The sequence below is a fragment of the Dipteris shenzhenensis genome, unplaced genomic scaffold (assembly GCF_047967505.1).
Source record: "Dipteris shenzhenensis isolate YYH24624 ecotype China unplaced genomic scaffold, Dip_SZ_1.0 scaf0021, whole genome shotgun sequence".
Classification (NCBI taxonomy): domain Eukaryota; kingdom Viridiplantae; phylum Streptophyta; class Polypodiopsida; order Gleicheniales; family Dipteridaceae; genus Dipteris; species Dipteris shenzhenensis.
This window is the reverse complement of record NW_028239328.1, coordinates 1-19,111: the sequence shown is the minus strand read 5'-3', so window position 1 is coordinate 19,111 and position 19,111 is coordinate 1. Positions and strand designations below refer to the sequence as shown.

Here is a 19,111-nt window from a genome sequence, read left to right as displayed (position 1 = left end):
GCGGTTCGTTGCTGTGCTTACACACCAGGCTACCCCTCCCCGAAAGCTTCGCGGGACCTACTAGTCTTCGGATCGTCGCCCGGAGGGGTTTACTGCACAAGGCCCTTGAGAGGACGCTGGCTCCTGCAGAGAGCGGAAGCCCAACGAATGTCAGATGCAAAGCTCCGCACCTCATTAAGATCATATTAGCATACTCCCCCAAAAAAAAAAGAGCAAACCCCATTGAGGAATATTCCACATTATAGCCCGCCACTAATTCAGCTTCTGCTTCTGGTAGATCAAACGGAGCTCGATTAGTTTCTGCTAAACGAGAAATGAAAAACATAATCAATACGGGGAACAAGGGAACGCAAAACCATATCTGCTCTTGCGCTATGACAATCTCGCTGAAATTACAAGAACCTACACGGATTAATACAGTAATAATAATAAGACCAATAGACACTTCGTACGAAACCATTTGAGCGGCAGATCGTAATGCTCCTAAAAAAGCATATTTAGAATTACTAGACCAACCCGCTGTAATAATGCCATAAACCCCCGGAGAAGATATAGCAAATAGATAGAGCATACCTACGTGGAAATCCGACAATACCATACCGTAATCGAAAGGTGTAACAGCCCAAGCAACCAAACTTGACATAGATGTGATTACCAGAACCATTATAAAAAGAAAGAAATTAGCACTTGAAGGTGAAATGGGTTCCTTTATAATTAATTTCAAACCATCCGCTAAAGGTTGTAACAACCCAAATAATCCCACTACATTAGGACCCCTCCGACGTTGCATGGAAGCCATGACTTTACGTTCGGCTAACACTAGAAAGGCTACTCCTAGTAGAAGTGGTGCGATGATTGCCAAGATTTGAGCTCCAAGATTCCATACATAAGAAAGATTACATACATAAAAAAGAAACACATTTGGCTCGAAATAATCCCATATTCGCACGTCCAACCCCAGGTTTACCTTTTCGGTGATCTCGGTTACGGTGAGTTCCCACTTGATCCCAACTCGTGTCAATAGGGGCAGGATAGGCTGAAGGCCTCGGCGTGAATTTGGAAGCGGGGTTTGCCACAGGGGGGCGAGAGCCCAGTCTATAGCTTCCATCAACTCATCGAACGGCGGTCCGAATTGCACCAAAGGCCTCGCTACCGATTGCATATCCGGCAGGGTGGCGTCACGGATAACAAAAAGGGTTTCCGAGAGCTCACTGAGATCGCCTGGCCCCGGGCGGCCGGGGAAGTTTCTTAGCGTGCCCATGTGTTCGGCGAAGTCGTCCTGTAGAATCCTCAATTTTCCCTTGATACTCGTCGCCATTTGCTCTGTAATCATTCTTCCGTTTCCAGGCATGTCTTGTGGTGTTGGTTATTAAAGCTGGGGATATTCATGGCAGTTTAAGGCTATCCCGGAATCGAACCCGTGGAATGGTGCCGAGGGAAAGTCGATGGTGTGCCAACATGATTCAACCGTTCAACTTGCCGGGGAGTGCGAGCCAACGCTCCCCCAACAGATACGATAGTGCGAGCCCAACTTCTTGGTGGGTGCGGCGAGCCTTTGCCGCATCCACTAGAATACGCAATTCCGAAATTCCTTCCCGGAATCGATGCCTTTCCGCGGTGGGTACGCCAAAGAAAGCAAGATTGAATTTCCATTCCTTGGACAATTCTCAGTGGATTTGCACTCCATGGTCCAATTGCGGATTCTATATACGAAATTTCCATTCTCAGTGGATTTGCACGTGGCTCCCTAAAGGAAAGTGCCCACTTCTGCCCGGCCAAAGTAATCTGCCGTCCTGGGAAAGTGCATTTCTTGTTAGCCCGAATCTGCCTAACTTTCCCCGCGCATAGCGCTTTCTCCTCGCGCATAGCGCCCGGCCATTTACCCAACGAATTGACTTTACCGACGTTAGTACAGTTAATGGAGGGACGCTGGCGCCTTCCTTTAGGATTCCCTCCAGCCACAGGTTCCCCTACGACTACCATGTTACGACTTCACCCCAGTCACTGACCCAACCGTGGTATGCGCCAAGAAGACCACCAATACCAAAGTGGGCCACACTCAACTAGGCGTGGAACACTTTAGTAATGGGTGATCCCTGGTCGATGCTTCGGGCGAAACCAATTCCCAGGGTGTGACGGGCGGTGTGTACGGGGCCCGGGTACATATTCACCGCGGCATGCTGATCCGCGATTACTAGCGATTCCAACTTTATGTTCTCGAGTTGCAGAGAACAATCCGAACTGAGGCAATCTTTCTGGATTCGCTCCGCCTTACGGCCTTGCTTCCTATTGTAATTGCCATTGTAGCACGTGTGTAGCCCAGCCCATAAGGGCCATGCGGACTTGACGTCATCCCCACCTTCCTCCATAGTAGAACTACGGGCAGTCTTTTGTGAGTGCAACATCGGCACAGAGGGAGTGTCATCAATCCCGGCCTAAGACTGAACACAGATTCATGGGCCCAGGTACCGGCTCACTTACCATCCATTACCGGGTGGCTCGCTCGTCGGAACCGTTCGCCGGAAGCCCATGTTCTATGTTCCTGCTTTAGGGGGTGAATGATGACATTGATCCTTTGAGAGCAGCATGTCTTAGCAACACAAAACGAGGGTTTCGCTCGTTATAGGAGTTAACCAAAAACGTCTCACGACACGAGCTGACGACAGCCATGCAGCACCTGTATGAATTTTCGTTTCATCCCGTTAAGGACAAGCACACTTGTTCATATGTCAAGTGTTCATACGTCAAGTGTTCATATGTCAAGGGCTGGTAAGGTTTTGCGCGTTGTATCGAATTAAACCACATGCTCCACCGCTTGTGCAGGCCCCCGTCAATTCCTTTGAGTTTCAGTCTTGCGACCGTACTCCCCAGGCGGAGTGTTTAACGCGTTAGCTGAGCCCCCGATCCGCAGACCAAGGACGAACACTCATCGTTTACGGCATGGACTACCAGGGTATCTAATCCTGTTTGCTCCCCAAGCTTTCGCACCCCAGCGTCAGTAGAGACCCAGAAAGCTGCCTTCGCTATTTCGGCGTTCCTTCGTATATCTCCGGATTTTATCCCTACACACGAAATTCCACTCCCCTCTATCTCACTCGAGTGAATTGGTTTTGAAAGCATTCCGCCAGTTGAGCTGGCGCCTTTGACTCTCAACCTGATTCACTGCCTACGTGCCCTTTACGCCCAGTCATTCCGAATAACACTTGCCCCCCCCGTCTTACCGCGGCTGCTGGCACGGAGTTAGCCGGGGCTTCTTCCTCGAGTCTTGTCACAATCGCGCACCCGACGAAAGAGCTTTACAAGCGGCATTGCCCTTCCTCGCTAACGCGACGTTTTTCACTCACTCACGCGATATTGCTGGATCAGGCTTTCGCCCATTGTCCAATATTCCCCACTGCTGCCTCCCCACGGAGTCTGGGCCGTGTCTCAGTCCCAGTGTGGCTGATCGTCCGAAAAGATCAGCTAAGCATCTGCGGCTTGGTCAGCCTTTACCCAACCAACTACCTAATACTACGCAGGCTCATCAAACAGCGCTTTAACGCTTTATCGAAGCTTTTTCGCTTTCGTTTATTCGGGATTTGGCCCAAACTGTTTGGCAGATTCCCACGCGTTACGCACCCGTTCGCCACTTTGTTTTCAACTGTTCCATGAAGGGACGAAAACAACGTTCGACTTGCATGTGTTAAGCATATCGCTAGCGTTCATTCTGAGCCAGGATCAAACTCGGTTTTTTGGTTAAAAACGCGGAAACGAGATATTTTCTGAGTTTCCGGATAGTTTTTGCAGATTCAAGGAAATACTTGAAGACGGAGGGGATACTGGACGGTTCCTCCTCCACGCGGGAAGGGAAGGGAAGGGAAGGGAAGGGAAGGGAAGGGAAGGGAAGGGAAGGGAAGGGCGTGAAGACCTTTCTTCGAGTATTTATTCTTTCATTGATCCAGTTCAACTCTCTCTGAGCCGAACCCTATTCAATGATGATGTGATTTGGGGTTCGGAGGTTCGATAGAAACTGCTCCATGATACAAAGCCATACTTGCTTTGCATCGCCCAAACCACACTCCATGTTATGAACTTCTGTATATGCCCGACGACTCGTCTCAAGGTTTCATTTTGAAGTTCTTGTTCGAATTCCATAAGCCTGAGGCATTGCTTATAGTGAGCTTTCAGGCGCTTAGCAGGCTTCCCTTCACGTTATCCCGGTGGACCGTATTCAGTGAACAAAAGAAAGTATTTCTATGAAATTTTTCGGTTTCTTTTGCCTTTGGCTCCCAACTCCGGATGCAAGACTCGAACTTGCGGCCCATGGATTAACAGTCCACTGCTCTACCGACTGAGCTAATCCAGAACCAATATGGATGTATCCCTTCATGGAGGAGGAGACACGGGGCAGGGCCTCCCGAAGAGGATGCGATCAGTAGTCCATCGGGGAACCGCTCCGCTGATGAACCCTCGTCCTCCTCGAGGGTAGATCTAGGCGATCACTTACGGGCCGTTGTGTTGCCGGCGGGATGCGGGGATTTGAGCGGGATTTTCGGGGAGGCACCACCACTTTCAGCGTATGCTCGAAAACCCACGGTTGGAATTGGAAGTCGTCACAACAAGCCTTGCAGTCATAATGAACGGAAGTCGGATTCGAACTAACTAGAAAGGGTGGTGAGTCGGGCAGCCTGAGGCCTTCCCGCTGTGATTTCGGCAGACCTTTATCTTCCTTCCGGTCGAAATCTCCTGGAATCTCTTCGAGGAACCGAGAACGCAGAACCAGAAAACCCTAATGATTCATGCCAAGCGAGACGATTAATCTTACTTTACGTTGATCTTCGAGAGAATGAAAGAATTCTACCCGTAATGGAAGCGAAAGCAACAATCATTTCTTATTATTATACGATAACGTCGGTGACTGATACGGAATATTCGACGATGAATTTTGGATCGAATCGGAGCTTGCTTGCTTTTCGGGTGGAAAAATGGCATGCATGCATTCTATAAGGTGGGAAAATGGCAGGATTTGGAATTCGGAAAAGAAATGGCTCGGGAAATGGCGGGAAAATCGCTTGCTTTTCGGGTGGCTCTTCCGGATCAATCACGAGTCGAAACATGGTTAGGGCACTGATGTGTCTCGAGCTGATTCCGAATGCCGTCAATAGAAATCTCGTAGCATTCCCCAATTTTCTTGACGATCAACAAATGAAGGGAGAAATCTTTTCCATATTCGTAATAGCCGTCGCAGCTGCCGAAGCTGCTATTGGGTTATCCATTGCTTCGGTTATCCAGCGGAATAGAAGATCGACTCGTATCGATCAATTCGATTGGTTAAAATGGTAATTGATTCAGGTGCCATTTCCGTGGGTGATTCAGTATTGAATGAAATAATACACATGTATTGCATCCAACTGGTAGTACTATTTTTTCCCCCCAATAATTCGATTTCCGTTCCAAAAAATTATGTCATACCTACCTGAATCCCTACCTACCCCGGGGAACCATTGGAATCGTTTCGTACCGTTCTTCCCCGTATTGCAGAATTCATTCATTTTATTAGGGGAATGGGGGGGTTCCACCTTACCATCCCACGGAATGTCTGTGTGGTTACACCTCTCCTTCACGCGTGAACCGGATCAAATGCTCGCTTCCAGCCTTGGCAGCTCGGTTCCGGACGAATGATTCGGACGATGGGCGGGCAGAACAGAGTTTTTTTCTAGGGGCCTAGAACTTATGAACTTATCCAGGTTTCCCAGCCCAGAAGGGACCCCGGATTTTGGCTCTGTGCCTCGTAGCCTCGATTAGCCACGCATCAGCGGATTCAGTGGAAGGAGCTTGCCCATCGTTGAGCACTCTCGTTCTTGTGGAGTGGCTTTCAGTGGGATGAGCAGATGGTTTTGGCTGATCTAGCGGGTTCGCGTCATAACCAATCGGGGAACCCAATCATTTGAAGGCAAGAAGGCCAGCGTACGAGCAGGGAAAGTAGCACTCGTTGGAGGCGTTTGACCTGTAGACCCCGCGTTCTTGTTGTCGGGTTCCCGCGCGCGAAAACGCTAGCCTTCATGAGAGGAGAGAGGGGAAATTGGGTCAATAAAAATGTTATGGCACTTTTAGCAACGGCAAGGGCTAGCAGGAAAACTTGAGGGCAACAACACTTTTTTTTGGGTTGGGAAAGTGGCTCTTCCCCGACAGACTTCGAATCTGTTCCATGGGAATGAACAACAGCTTTCCGCTTCTTTTTCTTCCCCTCGATCCCAATCCTCTTTCGATTATTGCTGGCAGCATTCCGGGGAAGCGATCACGAATAAGATGATGAAGCTAGGCTTTGCAGGCAGGAAGAAACAGGAAGCGGTTCCCCTGCCGATGGAGGATTCATGTTGCCGGAATTGAGTATTAGAAGGATCAGCTAGGCAAAGCGGTTCCCCTGGGTTCCCGATGGAGGAGTAATTAAGCCTCCATCTCGAGTGGCGCCGTTGAAGAACCTAACCTTCTTGAACCCATTTTTCTAAACCTTTGCCAGAAGCGGAACCTAAAGCTTCTCCCGGAACCTAAAGCTTTTCCCGGAACCTAAAGCTTTTCCCGGAACCTAAAGCTTTTCCATCTGCTTTTCCCTTCATGGAAGCGCTCTGCTTTTCCCTTGCTTCTCCCCTGCACTCACCTAAAGCAGGAAACTTCTACCGAACAGGAAACTGAAGCAAAGCATATAGGTGTAACCTATCTCCTGATGAGGAAAGAAACCGGCCAGCAGGAACCTTCTCCCTCGGCACAAGTCCAGAAATGCGGTTAGCCCTTTTCTTTTGCCAGCCTTTAAACTGCCATAAATATCAAGAACGGACGGGGAAGAGCAACGGAATATAAGTACGATTTACGCGCGAATTGATTTTATTTGCTATTTCAATCTCTAGTGTTTCGAGTTCGGAATGAATATCAGTATATAACGAGGAGGTATTAGTAGCTGTTCGTCTAGTGGGTTTTGTTTCCCCCAGTTAAAAGACTTTAAGTGACATTTTCGGAGCGACTTTTAGGGCAAGAGGCGAAGCTATTTAAACAGATTCATAGCATTTTCCCAGTTCTTAGGAAGCTCTGTGGTCTGAGTTCGAGGAATAGCATGAATTACTACTATTCAGTTTGCGTTCAAGTACGCAAATGGTTGCGGAATCATTTCTAAATGGGATGGTAGAGCGTCGTGCACCGTTGCACGAATAAACAGTATAAGCTCCGTCGTGCCAGGAAATGGAACTTTAGTCGAAAGCACTGTTAGCTATTTGAGAGCATCCCCGCCTCCGAGAATGAGACGAGACAGTGAGTCGCTTCCGCTTTCCAGTTGGTGACGAATTCGGCGGCTTTTCCAGTGGGACAAAACATCAGCCCACACTGATCCAACCAAGCATGGTTTTCTTGGAAGGGGAGGAAAGAGGATTATAGGAGTTGGCTGACACTTCAGAAGGGAAGGGGGGGTTAACAAAAGAAAGCCATGGGGGAAATTGCGGCGAAAGGAGCTCAGGTCCACGAAACCTATGCGGATGCATACGATGACGCTGCCCATGAAACTGAAGTAGCAGAATCTGCCCGCGGATCAGGAGGAGCTCTCCGCGGCTGCTGAGATGGATGATAATCCTTCGGCCCTGTTTTTCCTTTCACGGTTACCTCGCCGCTGGGTGTTTTTAAGGACTTAGCCATTCTACTTGTGGTAGGACTTTCGGTGGTGAAATCCCTGTCTGAATTATCGAATAAAAGTCGAGTCGATTCTTCTCGGTTTTCGTGCATCGGGCTTAGGAATATGTCTATTTGCCAATAAAGTGGCTGGTTATACTTTAGTCACATTTTCCAGTGTTGCTCGGACTATGTTACCCATGATGGGTATTCCGTTACTAGCACATCCCGCTCCTCCTCCGATAGTATTCGCATCAACCGGCCCAGAACCAGGTGTAGCTATTTGAGAAGTTCATGTTCTTAATCTTCCGATTTGTAAAAACTCAAATGATCTATAAACTCCCATTTCAGGTTTGGTGAGAAAATCACCAAACCGCAAAAAAACACAACTTTAGGTTGAGGAACGGGGTTTCGGTATAGATGGAATAATCGTTTCGTTTCTCACGAAGGACATATTCGTGCTCAGCGAGAAAGCTTCCCCCGATCCCTCTGAATCCATTCAAATTTTCGATATCGAATCTCCCTTTTTTTTTGCGGTGCAATTTTTTGCCACACCTCCAATGACAGGTTGTACTTGTCGAAACAGCCTAACCAACTCTCCCAATCATTCGCATTCAAATCCCAAAGTTGTTCGGAAAGTCCCTGCGTCGTAGCGAAATTCTTAATATGTTCATCGATACTATACCCACGTACAATCCCGTCAGTTCTGTTATCGAGACATCCCACGGAGTCGCCCTTTTCCCTGTCATTCCTCCCTAATTAGTAAATTTCGAAGGTTCCCTCCCTTCTTTCGGATAATAACCACGCTTCGGAGCATCGTTGCACGGATAATTCCCATCTTCCGGAGCATCATCCCGATTCCCATTCTCCTTCCATCCCTCCCGGACGGAATTTGGCGGGGTGGACCATCGGAGGGAGAATAACTCGTGTCATTACTAAATTTTAGAAAATTCGAGAAGCAGTCAAGACTGGGTTTTTCCCAGAGACGTTGCTTGTAGGAAATCTGATTCAAGTTTCACCGGGAAAAACGGGATTTGAACCCGCGACTTCTGGCGTGACAGACCAGCACTCTAACCAACTAAGCTATTTTCCCAAACGTCATGAATCATCGTAGATTCTTCATCGGGATCTTTCCACTCGGCACGGCTATGCCAGTAGAGATCCGAAGGTTGAAACTATATCTTCCGCCTGAACGAGGCTTTCGAGGAAAATGAAGTGAGTGGCCGCCGTGGCGGGCCCGCGCAGCGCCGGGCGGGGGCTAGGGCTCCCTGCTTCGCACCTGAAGGCGGTGGCAGTAGGAAGGTTGGTCAACCCGTGGTCTTGTCGCATTTCGAGGGCCTCGTAGTAGTAATGGCACAATCTGCAAGTTCGGATCGGTTTTTAGGCGAAGCCAGCCGCCCCCCGGCCTTTACTCGCTATGCAGCAAGCGGAGCCACGCCCTGCCGCTCGCCCAACGCTTTTCAATTGAATTGAAAGGTCCACAGATTTCATGACCATCTAGTAGTTTGAATTGTACCATAAACCAAGAAAACGCCATGCGACAGCGCACCTTCTTTTTCTTCGGTTTCCAAGAAAGAAAGAATTGCTCGTTTTTCACGTTCTCTGCGAACCTTGCCTCCATCTGTCAAGCTTTTAGTGGTTCCACACCTGCGATGCAGTCCGAAGGAGAAATCGCAGGTGTGGATGAATTACACAAAGCGTCTGCTGCGCTCGTGTAGCCAATGGAGCTGCAGTGAAGCTTTGTGAGAAGAAAGTGGCGGGCAGCCATCCACGACACGAAGTGGATGGCTGCCTGCCACTTTCCTCCGTCTCATTCAACTGTGATAACGTTTTTTGCAAGTATTATTCAGCTTTTTCTTCTTCGTCATGCGGATAAAGCGGGCTCGCTCCTTCTGCCCCTTCCGGGATTCCCGTGGTTGTACCACCATCAATCAAATTAGTGGATTTGAAAACCATACGCCGGATTCAATTCATAATTACAGTGTTTGGTTTGGAAAACCAACCTTGGGTAATAACGGACTCGAACCGCTGACTCTCTCGGTGTAAACGAGGCACTCTACCAACTGAGCTAATTACCCTCTGCAGGGGGCTCACAGCCCTCCCTTTCCTTCTACGGTGCCTACCGGCCCGTATCGAGTCCCCCCTCGGGCAAGGTCCTCTCGTCCCCCCGGCCCTCTTGCTTGGAATTGCCAGATCATCAACTATCAAAGAGCACACCATGAGTGGTGCGTTTCTCGATGGTGTTCTTCCATTGATCGCTCGACGCTTTATCTTACTACATATCCCTACCGGTAATTCATCGCTTTGTGCCCTGAGTCGCTGCGCCATTGAAGTGCATCCATCCCTCGGCCTTTTAGTTAGAGCGAAGTGGTGGATAAGTGGCCTGGCTTCCGGTTGAAGAAGAGGGCCGCGAGATTCCCTTCCCCGATTCCCGAGAGAAATGGCGTGCGGGGCGCGAAACGCGCTCCGGAAAGAGATAACCCTCGAAGCGAAGCGCGCAAAAGCGCTTCTCCGGAGATAAAGCGCTGAGTTGCTGGGGTTCCCGTTAGGGAACCAACAAGTACCCCCATTTCCAAAACAAGAAATGGCGGAAATGGAGAAACGGCCAAATCTTAGGCAAAGGAAGGAAAATCTTTCGGAATTGACCGTCCTTCCCTCCCGTCCGGCACAAGAGATGGAGGAGCTAAAAGCGGAAAAGATATCCCAAGGGCGAACCGCCTCCGATTTGTTGTTATGGCCCGGATGGCCGGCCGGAGGTAGCCTAGAGAGGTGCCCTTAGCCACCCAAATGATACGCACTTTTGCTACGCCAGTATCTCGAACTTGTACGACTGGGGGAAATAAGAATAGGCGGCTGAGGCCCATTTGTCCTTGGTTACCTCTACTAGGGCCCTGTCGAACCGGGCAATAGCTGGTCCTTGTATATCTTTCTGGACCTTCCCAGCGCTATGTGCCCCATATCCAGTATGATACTTGTCTGTGGTAAAGAAACGCAACCTCTTCGTACCGAGCTAGGTAATCAGGAGAAAAGGGATTCGAACCCTTAACCTTTGGTTTTGGAGACCATTGTTCTACCATTGGAACTATTCTCCTGAAGCGGAAGAAAAAGGTCAAATCAGTCGTGGCTCCATTATAATACGCAAATTTATAGATCAATACAGATCGCTCTGTTTTCATGATTGACTAGCACAGATAACAATAATCCGATTTCGCAATAATCCTAGTCCAACAGGGGGAAGAGCACATTCTATACGTTTTTCTCTGGCTCTCTCGGCTTTAATCCCGAGATATTTCATCTTGTGCCGGTAGGGAGCAGAGATGCTGGAGTATCAGAGATCGACCCAGCCAAGTCGGATAGCCCTTTAGCTTCTGCTGGGGCGAATTATTCATCCAATTTGGTCATTTCTTTCAGCCATTCGGGTCAATAAATAAGCAATTTCTTCATGAAATTAGAATTTTATTGGCAAACAAATGGTTTGAATTCATTCGCTCAGCGTCGATTGCCTCTGCTTCGTGTCCCCCCATTTGGATTCGACAAAGCCAAACAACCCATTTCATTCAAAAAGGCATTCTTTCTTATCATGTTTTATTCGGAGAGCCAACAAACAATTTTTCTTATTTCGCCTCGAAGTGATCGACCATTCCCATTATTTTGGCAAACAAACCCTACGATCTCAGTCGCTTTCAGCTCCCTCGATCATTAGGCGGGGGGTAGGTCGAGCAAAGATCTCCCAGCAGCATCCAATCTCAATGCCTTCATTCGATGTTGCTTTCAGCTCCATCTCGTATTGGACCTTCGGTCTTCGACCTCAGACCAGCTTCTAACTCCCTTGCTGCCCTTCGGCCAGCTCATCAAAGAAAGAAGCTATCGTGCCAAGTGCCTTCGATGTCGCGCGTAATCTATCAGGGGTCGGTCGATCTTCGATCTTCCAGGATCTCTCTCGTCAAGCGGGTTCGAGGTGCTCGGCTCATTAGCCATTGTTTATGAAACAGATAGAGAACCCGAAAACCCAACTATTCCCTATTCTCTTCGGCCTTAGAAGCACCTTCTAGCCAATCTAGCAAATCAAGAATCTAATCCGCTCGATGCGAAGTGGGAGTTGATCATTAATATTATGATGCTCCCGAGTAAGCTTCAACTGCCGCTGGTCCGGAGTTAGAACTAGCCGTTTCTCGAAAGAGATTTGACAAGTTAAAAAAGCCCGCAAGGTCTCTCCCGACAACTGTCCCGTCTTTTTAGGCGTTTACCAGCCGAATTGGATGGTCCCATTCGGAACTACCTCTGATCGACGCAGCCAGGCGAACCACCCTTACGGGCGTTCGGACCCTTTCCCTTCGCCATCCACACCAGCCATAGAGCCTGCCCAACGATCGTTGCTCTACCTCTGGCCGTAGCCCCCGGAGACCGGTTGACTCTAGGAACCTATCACCGTGAGCATGATAGCAAGACTCCGTTTATTTGTCATGTTTTCTTCTTCGTAGTTGATCAAGAGGGTGGAAATCTGAATAACCTTGTCAGTAGTTTTTCGTTCCCTACCCCTCTCTAGCCTTCAGGAGGAGTTAGTGGTTGCCGTGGATTAGACCACTACCCTTCTAGAATACACAATTCCCAGACGCTTCTCGTGTATTCTCTTCAGGGATTATCCCTGCCTTCGGTTCGTCAATTCTGAACTGCACTCCCTGCAGCCTTATTTTCTTGCCCATCTCAAGGGACACGTGGATTTCGATATTGACGTGCGGAACACATAAACATGCCAACCCTTCTTCTCCGAACTGAACCGGATGCCAACCGCCGATTCTCATCCTCCCCCCCTACCCCCATCCGAGCCTTTCCTGCTCTTTCTGGGTGACCCAAGGCTTGATGCCAGATGATGCCTCATCTAGCACCCGTGGACCCCGTATCGGTGCGGAAACCTCATCCCAGATGCGGAACATAGTTCCATACCTTTGACTGACTGTTTTTCACAGCCCTCGGATAATCCGGTGATGTGGGAACGACATTAATCGCTTTCCACCACACCGACACGTCGTAGTGTCCCCTTTCCATTATCTCTACCAGTCTCGGTGAGAGATAGTCAGTCCATTGTCTTACCCAGGACGAAAGGACGTACTTCTCCCGTCCCGGACCCATTCGTTGAGATGAGTATCGGTATGTTCCGGAAGTCAACCTTCCACTCTTCCCAACGCCTAATGGCCGCCAAGAAGCGCTTGATGTGATGCGTCACGTGGTCTTGTCTGACCAATAGACAGCCACCACTGCAACGGGATCGGAAAAGGTCCCGACGGTGAATGCATCATTATTTTGTGCCGAAGCCAACGCCCGTGTCTGGGGGGCTTAACAAGCACCTTATACCCGGCTCCGAATAGTCGATAAGTTTCGGCTATCCGTACCTCACGGTACTCCCGGAGCCTCTCCACCAGTGGGGATAAAGTTATCGCCGATGATCTACGGACGGCGGTTATCCACTTAGGAGAGATAGGCGACACATCAATGTTCCGCCAAATAAATCGTTTGGCAGATTCGTAAGAACCATTATTAGATATTTGGCTCCTACTCGAATTGATAGTGACATCTATACGGGGCATAATCAACGATATATATTCGCCACCCGGCGGCCACCTATTACTGGGTCGTCTCCCAGTACACCAGAATTTCTGAAGATCCTATTATAACCGGATCTCCTGGCTGCGATTCGGACCACCATATGGTGGCACAAAGAAAAGCAAGGCCAAGACGAGTAAGCCCCAAGAGGCTGACCAATCTCGAAACTCCATCCTTTCGGATAGGTTTTGGTTACCACTTCGCCGCCAGAACCGCGAGCGTCTATCCCCCGGTGGGCAGAAGTCGCGAACGGGACCTCAAACGAGGTACCCCGGATCCAAGCTTCCCAACCTTGGGCTAAGTGTTCTCCAAAGAACGATTCCAGCCTCGCGCTTTGCAGGCGAAACGGAAATCTATCTGTTGCTGCTGAGAGGTTCCCTTCGGCCAGGTGAGGGGTTAGACCAAACACCCGACATAGAGATCCCCGACCGTCCGCCGATACCAGATTTGAACAGATTCCTACCTTTTCGGGGTTGGGGGAGGGACCCTCGGTTCGGGTTGGTCCGGGCTAAGCGCCATCGGTTCCCCGGAAGAACCCCATGGAATTAGAGATGGGAAAAATGAGGCTCTGGCAGCAGCCTTTGGCAGCAAGATTTTGTATTTGCCTATTCTCGCGTATCCTTTTGATAGTCTTCCGAAAATCCATAGCATTCTGAAAGTGATTGGGTTGAAAAACGAAGAGAACCCCTTCCAAGCAAGGGAAAAGCGGGTGCCGCAACGCGGGCAAGAAGCTCGGGAAGCGGCTGTAGCGCAGGAAGGAAAGGGGCTCCCGTGCATACGGGCTATGCTCATGCATTCGAAGCTCCCGTGCATACGGGCTATGCTCATGCATTCGAAACTTCCAAGCAAGCGCGGAAAAGGTGGCAACGCGGAAAACGCCAAGCGTTCTCTGCCCAAACACCACAAACTGTCATGAATATCAAAGACGGAAAGATAATGGACAGAAACAAATACGTCGGCATCAGGATCTAAAATTCGTCGTCAAATAGGAGAAAATGTTCGGCATAAAAGACTCAATCCGAGAAAGAGAGCCCTTATTCGGGAGTGGGGATTTCCCCTTATTCGGAGGGAGAGGCTTCTGAAAAAATCATGGAAAAGAGGGAAATCTGGGAATTTGGCCGACCTAATTTTGGGGTTTCCCTCCTTTCGAAAGGAGCTCCGGAAAAAACCATCCAAAAGACGAAAATCTGAAGATTTCTCCGAAAAATCACATACTTCGTGAAAGTCGTCCCCCTCTTACGGATTACTCATGAAGGGAAAGATGTAAAAGCTCAAACCGTTACTAAAAACTATTAAAGGGAAACACATCAATCTTCTACCCTTTCTAGAAAAAAGATCGGACGTTATTCCGGTTCGTATTCCCTCTCGTGAACATATTTTATAAGCCAGGTAGCCAACAAGTCATAAACATATTTATGCCAATCCCAAAATAGTCAATATTCCTGGTTCTACAGTACCCTGCGGTGATCCCACACCTATTAAAGAAGCTTCTTGAGATCCTATCAAACCAGACATAGCATGGTATAAAGAAAAGAGGGAACGAATTAGAAAATCGACAGAATAACTGAAATAAAGAAAATGATCTCCTTCGAGACTTCCCTCCTATCTCTCTATTTATAAAGATTCTTCCCATTATCCTTTCAGTCATAAAGGTTATTGGATACCTGAAAAGTATCCCCTCTTCCATTATGAGAGGAAAAAAACTTCTCCTTTTTATTTTCATTATCTGGACTATTATTATCCACACTATTCGGAGGTCGAGTATGAAAAACCCAATGCTGTGGTATTCCCTGAACCTCACTATAATTCTATAAAATCTCCCCATAGAAATGAAATAGAGAGACACTGCCTTCCCCAGAACAGAAGGAAGAAATGGCTATTCAATATCGTAAATCATTGGCGGAGCAATCGAATAGCTAACTCCTACTGTTCTCTTTTGATATGTATATGATCAGTATCACGTATGTAATACATATCTCAACTCATACGTAATATATTATTTGCCTTAATCGCTGGCAAGGCGGCTATTCGCCTCAAACGCCGCCGGCGAGGCAAACGCCTTGCGCTTTTTTCTCCGGGAATAAGGCTGCTAGGCAGGCGAGCTTAAGCTCAGCTATAGGTACCATCCTACCTCCTGATGAGGTATATAACAGTTAGAAAATACTCAATATACCTTATGCCTTTTTGCCTGCGCGTAGCGCTTACCCGACAAAAACAAAGAAAGGGGCGGGCGCGCCTTTAGCCTTTGCCATTGGACGAGTCTCACAAGGCTAGGCCAATACGCTCACCATCAAATTCCAGATCCCGAGGCTGAAGGGCGCACAGGTCTCTTCGTCCTGCATCCAAACACTGGAGACAATTCGATCATCAACCGACCGGTCTCCGTAGCTTCGATGTGGGATCTTCTTGGCTTGCAGGCTAGCAAGTAGTTCGCAAAGCGAACGAAGTGGAAGGCTTACTTTGAGCCTTCCACTTTCTAGGCTTCGCCGTATTATTTAACCATCCCATTCGGCGAAGTAAAGGCTGGAATGACTACCTCACCGTTAAGATGGTTTGAGGTGTTGATCCGGTTAACACTTCGCTAAGGGTTGAGGACTTGTTTCAACCAAGGCCTTGGGCAAGGATCGCTTGCTTCGGTCGCTGCGCTTCGCCGGCTTTCTTTGATGATCGATGAATTCCTGCCAGGTTGATGAAGTCCCTGCCGTTGGTTGGTTGGATTATACGAAGCAGGAAGGATGTGGCGGGGCAAAGCTGGATTCGCAGATTATGGAATTTGTTTGGAAGATACTGCCTTCTTGCATGATCTTTTTGATGGCGGAATTCTTATGAAATTCGGAAACCTCGGCCCAACCGGAACCCTCCGGCCACAACCCGAGAAACTGATAAACGTCAGGAACAAAACCCGAGTGGCCGTAGGACGTAATTCTGCAAGCGGAAAAAGGGACTCGAACCCTCAACTTCAGCCTTGGCAAGGCTATACTCTACCATTAAGCTATTTCCGCCAGCGGAACCAGAGCCGGGTGCGGAGCGGAGAAAGCGCTATAGCTTTCTCCGCGGCTTCGTTGTGGATTGGAACCACTGACTTGAAACTTTGATGACTTATCGACGTTCCTTTGTTGATCGATAGGCGGGGCGCTGCGCGCTTCCCTGTGAAAACGCTACGCGTTGTTTTCGACCCATGCTTGGAAAGATTCGAACTCTCAACCCCCAAATCCGTAGTTTGGTGCTCTATCCAATTGAGCTACAAGCACTTTGGTTAGCGAAACGAACAAAGGCTAAGACGGTCGGAAGACCTTCTGCGCTTCGCGTTTCCCCGGTCAGAGAAAAAAGCCCAAACTGTTTGGCAGATTCCCACGCGTTACGCACCCGTTCGCCACTTTGTTTCCAACTGTTCTCACGTGGGGCATTTGACAAGACAAGCAAAGGCGGGGCGGATCCTGCCGGTGGTACACTTCTGTTTGGGGGGTGGGGGGGGCCCCACCAAGCAGAAAACGCTTCGCTTCACCGAATCCAAACCACTTTTTTTTGCCTAAGAAGAAGGCAAAGCCAACCACCAAGGGGGGGAACCGGCTTTGCGGTTGGTGGCCCCGTAAGGACGAAAACAACGTTCGACTTGCATGTGTTAAGCATATCGCTAGCGTTCATTCTGAGCCAGGATCAAGGGTTTTGGGGGATTTTGCCATCTAAGCAATAACTTACGACGAGCCCCGGGGGGGCCGAAGGGGATAGCGTAGATCATACGCTACCCCGACGACCCCGCTACTAATGTAGGCGATTCATGCTTTCACTGCTGGCAAAAGCCAAACGGCCCCGGTCCGCCCACCATGCTGCTAGCGGACACTTCGCCGCAGCTGAAAATTCTCTCACTAGCAGGAACACACATAAAAATTCCGCTGCGAATCTTGGTTGTGCTCGCAGCAGGCTTCTGGTGCTTAAAAAAAGTTTCAAAAAGGCCCATCTCTAACGAATAATCGGTCAATAAATGCCACATACCAGCATTAAGCCCAAAATTGGAGAATGGCTAGCGCCACCAAATGACCATTCAATTGTACGGAAGGTGCAAAACCGAGGCAGGCAAGACGGGTTCGAACCGCAAACGTTCGGCTTTCAGCCGATCGATTTACCAATTTTAATCTATCTCGCTTTTTTTCATGGGAAAAAGGGTCGGGCCCCATCAAAACCCTCCCTCATCATTGTCGGCATAAATTCATTCCCCTCTCGGGAATTAAATTAAAGGGTGTTTGTGATTCGTTTTTTCGAATGTTTAGTGACAAACAGCACGAGTGTGCATGAGGGTCCGGGCTGTCAACCACGTCTCCCGATAATTCTCAGTACATATGGCAGAAAACGCCTTTCACATATCGGGGTCGGAATGGGATCGGGTGTTCCGCGTCTTACTAGGATGCCCGGACGGAACGAACACGCTTGATTAATGAACAAAAGAGTGCTAACGACAAAAGCACCGAACAGAGAAAGTGCAAATACAGCTGGTACTTAGCCTTTGATTGTTCGATCGCTACCAACCCCACAAGGAGGTCATCAATTCGCAGGTGGTTATTAAGTAAAAGGTGTAATATGAATGGCTACGCTTTTTCGAATATTCATGGATTATTATACGATAATCTTCGTTTGCTTTTTTACTGCGAGATTGGTAACGAAAATTCGTTACCGCTATTCAGACTTGACTCCCGATCTCTTCAATGCCGCCCAGCCGACGGCCGAAATAACTGACATACAGATATGGAAGTATACATATGTCTATGTCACCCCCAGTGGCTGCTTGTTCAGAACGCGCGTTTATCAGTGTTCGCGGCGGTCCGGTTGTAGTATATAAGGAATGGAGACTAAAAAGTTAATTAATTAAAAGGTACCCATCTTTCCCATTCTTTCTTCGCGAAGTGGTTAGTAATGTACAGCATTCTCAGCTCAGTTGGATAGAGCAACAACCTTCTAAGTTGAAGGTCACAGGTTCGAGTCCTGTAGGATGCAGAAAGTGCACATTGGATCATATACCGTTGGGGAATGCCTCTACTTGTTTGATTCCTCGAACTTCTACTTGTTTGATTAGTCCATTGGAACGGGTTAGGACGTGTGGATTGACCGATTTATCAATGTCTCGCGATCTCGGCTCAGAAGGTCGAAGCTTACTGGGAGAGTGGCCGAGTGGTTAAAAGCGACAGACTGCAAATCTGTTGAAGGTTTTCTACGTAGGTTCGAATCCTGCCTCTCCCAATGCCGAAGCAAATTAGGAAAGAGAAGCGAAGCAACCGAAGAATGAGAGGGGAGCGGGGAGGGAAGCTCGAACATCCAATATCTAACCAGCCAGCCCCGGCCAGCCCTTATTTGATTGACCAAGTGAAAGAAATTGCGGAGGAGGATCCTATGATTCCTATTACTGAGTGAAGCGAGGAAGTTTGATCGCTGTCATCCCGCGAACGCGAATGTCTGGTCTCTAATGTTGTAACTACTTGATATCCCTCATGCCTCAGTTCGACCACACCTAGCGGACGAACTCTCTTCGTTCGATTCCCCGATGGTGCCGGTGGTTGTCGGAGTGCCCCAAAGTCGAGTTGTCTTTCTTGCGTTGTAAATTGCCCGCATTTGGTTTCTGTTCTGGTTTGAATGACCTTTAGAATAGAATAGAATAGAATAGAATAGAATAGAATAGAATAGAATAGAATAGAAAAAAGTGTTGGCCTGTGCGCGTGTATAGCTCTAGGGCGGAGTGTGCCTCGGATCTCGGATTTCATAAACCAGCCTACTCATTACGACGGGAATTCCTATTTGTTGTCGAAAGCAAGCTATGCGATCGGGGCAGCCACGCAACGGGAAGATCCGATCCTTGGCCCAAGGTTGGCTAGAAGCAAAGATCCTTGGC

At 48.7% G+C, this 19,111-nt stretch overlaps 3 non-coding genes and 1 pseudogene across 3 annotated transcripts; 1 reads left to right on the top strand and 3 right to left on the bottom strand.

The window, feature by feature from the left end:
- Window positions 1-1,947: 1,947 nt before the first annotated feature.
- LOC147879418 (18S ribosomal RNA) lies at window positions 1,948-3,728 on the bottom strand (annotated as a pseudogene).
- Window positions 3,729-8,651: 4,923 nt separating this feature from the next.
- Window positions 8,652-8,725, bottom strand: TRNAD-GUC (transfer RNA aspartic acid (anticodon GUC)). Its single transcript has one exon. It is a non-coding gene; the product is annotated as a tRNA-Asp (tRNA).
- A 912-nt stretch (window positions 8,726-9,637) lies between these two features.
- Window positions 9,638-9,710, bottom strand: TRNAV-UAC (transfer RNA valine (anticodon UAC)). Its single transcript has one exon. It is a non-coding gene; the product is annotated as a tRNA-Val (tRNA).
- An 8,672-nt stretch (window positions 9,711-18,382) lies between these two features.
- On the top strand, window positions 18,383-18,465 carry TRNAC-GCA (transfer RNA cysteine (anticodon GCA)). The gene has a single exon. It is a non-coding gene; the product is annotated as a tRNA-Cys (tRNA).
- The last annotated feature ends 646 nt before the right edge of the window (window positions 18,466-19,111 follow it).